At 40.0% G+C, this 6,277-nt stretch overlaps 1 pseudogene; it reads right to left on the reverse strand.

Annotated features, from left to right (window-relative positions):
* Positions 1 to 4,622: 4,622 nt before the first annotated feature.
* Positions 4,623 to 5,831, reverse strand: LOC114030378 (annotated as a pseudogene).
* Positions 5,832 to 6,277: the final 446 nt, after the last annotated feature.

The raw sequence follows: 6,277 nt of genomic DNA on the forward strand, positions 1-6,277 counted from the left end.
ACTCTCAGCCCACAACAAAATTCCTGAGAGCTGCCTAAACCAGATTAAAATGTCATTGGAAAATGTTTAACAAAATAAATAAAAATACAAAACAACATAGTTGTTGAGTCATGTCTGACTCTTCAGGACCCCATGGAACATTCTGTCCATGGGATTTTCTTGGCAAAGATACTGGAGTAGTTTGCCATTTCCTTCTCTAGTGGATTAAGGCAAACAGAGGTTAAATGACTTGCCCAGGGTTACACAACTAGTAAGTACCTGAGACCACATTTGAACTCAGGTTTTCGTGACTCCAGGCCCAATGCTCTATCCACTGAGCCACCTACCTGCCTCCTACAAAACATTTTCAATCATTTTTCAATCTTGCCCCACTCTTTGTGACCCCATTTGGGGTTTTCTTGGCAAAGATACTGGAGTAGTTTGCCATTTCCTTCTCCAGCTCATTTTACAGATGAGGAAACTGAGGCAAACAGGGTTAAGTGACTTGCCTAAGGTCACACAGCTAGTAAATGTCTGAGGCCAAATTTTAACTCAGGATTTGAATAAAACAACATAGTGTTAATTTAGATAATAGATAAGTCAATCTGTGGCCCACTTTGATCTGTTTCTATGTTTCTGTTTGAGTGCGACAACACTAGTTTAAGCCCCCAAACCCCATTTTACAGATGAGGAAACTGAGGCCCCACAGAGGTGAAGCAATTTGCCCAAGGTCATACTAGTAACAAGTACCAGGTCCTCTGATTCCAAATGGAATGTCCTTTTCAGTATACCACACTGCTATTAGTGTCTAACAAATAAAGCTATCCCTCAGTGGAATAGATTCCTTCACTGAATAATGAGCTACTAATCACTGAAGGTATTTGAACAGGGCTTGCATAACTCTCTGCTAGAGGGCTGCAGCTCTCAAACTCTTTGGTCTTAGGACCCCTTTACATTATTAAAAATTATCAAGCACACCAAAGAGCTTTCATTCATGTGCATAATGTCTATTCAACATTTACTGTATTAGAAATTAAAACTGAAATATTTTTGAATGCTTATTTAATTCATTTAAAAATAACAATAATAACTCCATTATATGATAACATAAAAAACATATTTTATGAAAAATAACTGTATTTTCCAAAGCAAAAAAAAAATCCAGTAAAAAAGAGTGGCATTGTTTTACTTTTGCAAATCTCTTCAATGCCTGTCTTAATAGAATACAGCTAGACTCGTTCTATTGTGACAAATTGTTTTGGTTAAAGTATATGAAGAAAATATGGACATCACACAGATCCGTAGTTGGAAAAAGGAGTATTTTAATAAGCAAATAAAGTCTTAGTATAATTATGAAAATTGTATTGGCCTCTTGGATACCCTGAAAGAGTCTCAGAGATCCTCAGGGATCCATGGACCACACTTTGAGAACTTCTGGAATAAGAATTTCTATCTAGATGGTGTTGTAATTCCAAGGCCCAAAGGCTTGAATGAAATTTGTATGTCCTAATATCCACCACCAGGGGGCAAGCAAATTAAATAAATTGAAAATCAACTAACTATAACAGTTTAAAGAATAGGGCTTCCTGACTTTTTTGTAATAAGGAATTAGTTCTCACTTTCCTAAAGTCTAGAGATCTATGTATATTAAGGGAGAAAAAGAGGAAGGGGGGAGTGGGAAGGGGAGCAGAATGAGGGAGAGGGTGCATTGTGAGCTCAGTATGAATCAATAGTGCAAGATGGAAGCCAAAAAAAAAAAAAAGCCATTTTGAAATAGCAGTAAAAGAGGCAAAGCGTCCGGGAATAAAGAGGGAATAGATCTGCTATACTTCACCCTGGTTGGACCACATTTGCAATGCTGTGTTCAAATCTGCACTACTTTTTAGGTATGACATTATTAATACCACCACTCTAATACAAGCCCTCATCACTTCACGCCTTGATTATTGCAATAGCCTGCCTCAAGTTTCTCTCCACTCCAATCCATTTTTCATTCAGCTGCCAAAGTGGTCTTCCTAAAGTGCATGTGGGGGGCAGCTAGGTGGCACAATAGATAGAGCACCAGCCCTGGATTCAAGAGGACCTGAGTTCAAGGCCTCAGACACATAACACATAACACTTACTAGCTGTGTGACCTTGGGCAAGTCACTTAACCCCCATTGCCCATCCAAAAAATAAATAAATAGATAGATAGATAGATACACAAAAATAAAGTGCATGTGCAACCGTGTCACCCCTACAATACACACTCAATAAACTCCAGTGGCTCCCTGTTGCTTCCAGGATCAAATACAAAATGCTCTGTTTGGCATTCAAAGCCCTTCGTAACCTAGTCCCCTCCTACCTTTTCAGTCTTCTTATTCCTTACGAACCACCATGCATTGTTCCATCCAGTTACATTGGTCTTCTGGCTGTACCATGAATAAGACTCAACTCCAGGCATTTTCTTTGGCTGAATCCCATGCTTAGAATGCTCTCCCTTCTCATCTCTGCCTAGTGACTTTCCTGGCTTCCTTTAAGTTCCAACTAAAATCTCACTTTCTATTGGAAACTTTCCCCAATCATTCTCAGTTCTAGCACCTTCCCACTCTTAATTGTTTCCTATTTATCCTGTATATAATTTGAACATCTTTGTTTATTTGTTGTCTCCCCCTTATATTGTGAGTTCCTTGACTATCTTTCACCTCTTTTTGTAACCCCAGCACTTAGCACAATTCATGGCACACAGTAGTCATTCTAGAAATGTTTATTGATTGATAAACTGGAGTGTCCAGAGGAGGGTAACCAAGATGATCCAGGGCCTGAAATATTAGGCCATATGAGAATTCTTTGAAGGAACTGGGGATGTTTGACCACGAGAAGAGAAAACTTAGGGAGGGCATGAAAGCTGCCTTCAAGTATTTGAATGGCCATTATCTGGAATTGAGATTTGACTTGCTCTACTTGGTCCCAGAAGTCATAACTAGGAGCAATGGGTAGAAGGTGCTAAGAGGCCAATCTAGCCTTGTAAAGCCAAATAAAAATGTGTTTACAATTAGAGTTATCCCAAAGTAGAGCAGGCTCTTTCAGAGAGATTTCATTAGATAACTTTAAGCAAGACTAGATGACCACTTGTTGAGTATGAGATAGAAAGAATTCTTTGGCTAATATGGAAATGTGTTTACATGATTTCACATGTATAATGGGTATCATATTGCTTGCCTTTTCAATGGGTATGAGAGAAGTGGAGGGAGAGAGAATTTGAAACTCAGAATTTAAAATGAATGTTAAAAAATGAAATAAAAACAACAGAATTCTTGCTCTGACATGAGGTTAGACTAGTATTGAATCTGAAGGCAGAAGGTATGGATTCAATCCTTGTGTGACCTTAGGCAAGTCATATAAACTCCCTGGGTCTCAGATTTCCTTATCTTAAAAATAAGAGGCCTGGATTAGATAATCTCTAAATTTCCTTCCAGCTCTATATGATTCTATGATCAGATGGCTGCTAAGGACCCTTCCAACCCTTCCAATCCAACATGATTCTACATGCACAGATGGACTGAAGGAAAAGCCTTATGGTATGTGTGTGATCAAGGGGAGGAGGAGGAAAGTTACTTAGCATCCCTGAGTGAATTGAGTGGGGAGGAAATGATAACAAAAATTTATATTTATGAGGTGCTTTAAGGTTTGCACAGCATTTTGTGTTTTCTCACTGAGACTCATTATCCCAAACAAGCCTCCCTACAACCTTATGGGGTAAGTGCTCCAGATATTAACAACCCTGTGGGGTAAGTGCTCCACTTATTATTACAACTATTTACTACTCTGTGAATTATTTAATCTACTGGATTATTCAAAAATACCGCATACTTGACAGTAGGAGTCGATACTTGGAAATCGATCTACAGTTTTCTCCTCCACTAGAGAAGAGTTAGTCAATAAAATAAAAGCCTAGCAAGATGGTGCAATGGATAAAGCTCTGGCCTTAGAGTCAGGAGGACCCGAGTTCAAATCTGACCTCAGACACTTGACACTTACTAGCTGTGTGACCCTGGGCAAGTCACTTAACCCCAATTGCCTCACCAAAAAAAGAAAAGCCTAGTAAAAGGGGCTGAAAAACAAGGGGGTTAGGGAGAGTAAAGTCAGGAAAAAGATAGCTTAACTGAGAGGAGGGATGAAGCTAGACCCCCCCCAAGACAAAAAGAAGAATTTCACCTGTGGGTTGGACTGAAGCTAGATCCCCAGAATTGGATAAGAAAGTAATGTTTATGGGAAAGATTAGGCGTGGGTATATCTCTGTAGAGAATGTGTTCTTAACCTACGGTCTATGAACTTTTTAAAAAATAATTTGCTAACAAGATTTCAATATAATTTGTCTACTTTTATTCTATGTATTTTCTTTTTTTTTCTTTAAGGTGATAATTTTATTATATGCTCCTTAAAAAGTAAGGTGTACATGATTAGATTTGTGGTTTCATGTACAATCCTCTTTTTTCTGTTTGGCCTCTGTTGGTGCTTATCAAGTTCATATTAACAAAAAACAAAAATTACTTTTAAAAAAGCAAACAGAAACTTGTCTCAGGACATAAGACTTCCCCCTCATTTCCCAAACACCAGTGGCAGCCAAGTCCTAAGGATCTGGCAAACCAGGGAACGGACAATCAGCTTTTTCTCATATGTTCAACAGGTGTCCAAGGACTATCTTTGAAAAGCTCATGTTTCCATTTTAACTCTTTCAATTTTTCAACCAAGGTCACCATGTAGTTGCCTTCACCCAAGTAGGCTTTCTCCCATTGTGGCAGCTCTGCTATATCCTCCACATTCACAAAGATATCCATGACTTCTTTGATAGCTTTCAGCTCCTGGTTGCAGAAGGTCAGAGTCTCATGTACAGACTGAAAGAATGGACCACATGAGTTGTTGTTGGGGTCAGGGTGGTTAAAGTGCTCATGAAGTTCATCCTCAAAAATGTGTATAAAAGCAATCACCAGTTGATGGAAATCTGAGAGAGTCAAGCCCAAGGTGCCACTACGTTGACTAGAGATTCTCCCACGGTGGGGAGATCACTGATCAGGGCGCCCTGCGGGATTTGGCAAAAACTGTCTGTTGACACTGTCCTGGCGACTGAGGACCTCTTCCTTGTGTGCCTGCAGCATTTCAGTGAGCTTAGTCAGTTTTTTGGAAAGCTCTTCCACCTTCGTCTTCTTTGCCTCTAGTGGCATTCTATGCAGGTTTTCCTTTATCCCATGAGAGGGCTCTATGTCCAGAGGCAAGGGACTCAACTTGGGATCTAGGATCTCCTTGTGGACATGGGAAGTGAAGACGTTCTTCAGCAGCATCTCATTGTCCTTCACTAACTTGTAGAAGTTCTCCACGCTGAAGAAACTGGTGGCATATTCAGGACCCAGACTGGCGACCAGATCCAATAACTAGTTAAAGAAATAAAGCTGCACCTTCACACCAGTAGAGCCTTTAATGAGATCCTGATCATCTGGCCCAAACAACAGCAGTTCATGGCCAATTCTGGTCATCTCTGTTATTTTCCCTTTAGCTCCAGAGCCCGGCACAGTTGCAAATGAAACCCCAAAGGAAGGATACAGTCTTGCAAATAACCATTCCAGAATAAGTAAACGGCAAATTGAGGGTGTACACAGGAACTGTTTCATTGTCCTCGGTCTAGTAATATACAGACCCTCAAGGAAGGGGCAGGCTATGTTTTTTAATCTGTCCAGAACCCTCAGAGCCTCCAGCAAGAGCTGGGCATTCTCCTCATCCTCATCCTCCCACTTCTCCTCACGCCATCTCTTCCTGGCCTGAGCCGCTTTCTGATCGTTGTCACTGTCCCCGAGCCCTGTCCAAAGCTCAGCCATTGTCCCTCCCGCTCCTGGGAATCGGAACAGACTAGACCCAATCCTGTGTACTTTCTTTTATGCATTTAAAAAACATTATTCTGAAAAGAGGTCCATAGCCTTCACCAAATTGCCAAAAGAATCTTTGACACAAGGAAAGGTTTAAAAATTCCTGCTACTCATGACTTACATGGAAATGTGTTTTGCATAACTACGTGTAGTAACATAGGTTACTGTGCTGAATTGCTTGCCTTCTCAGTAAAGGAGGGAGGAAGGGAAGGAGAGAATTTGAAACTCAAAATTTGGAGAAGAAAAAAGAATGTTAAAATTGTTTTTCCATGTAATTGGGGGAAAATAAAATATTAAGTTTTTAATTTTTTTGTTGTTGTTGTTGCTGTGGAGTATTATAAGCCCAATTTGAATTTACAGGCATTGAACTATGCTCCCTTGGAGAAACCACAGGAAGT

Source organism: Vombatus ursinus, unplaced genomic scaffold (genome assembly GCF_900497805.2).
Source record: "Vombatus ursinus unplaced genomic scaffold, bare-nosed wombat genome assembly UNPS02014959.1, whole genome shotgun sequence".
In the NCBI taxonomy this organism is placed as follows: Eukaryota; Metazoa; Chordata; class Mammalia; order Diprotodontia; family Vombatidae; genus Vombatus; species Vombatus ursinus.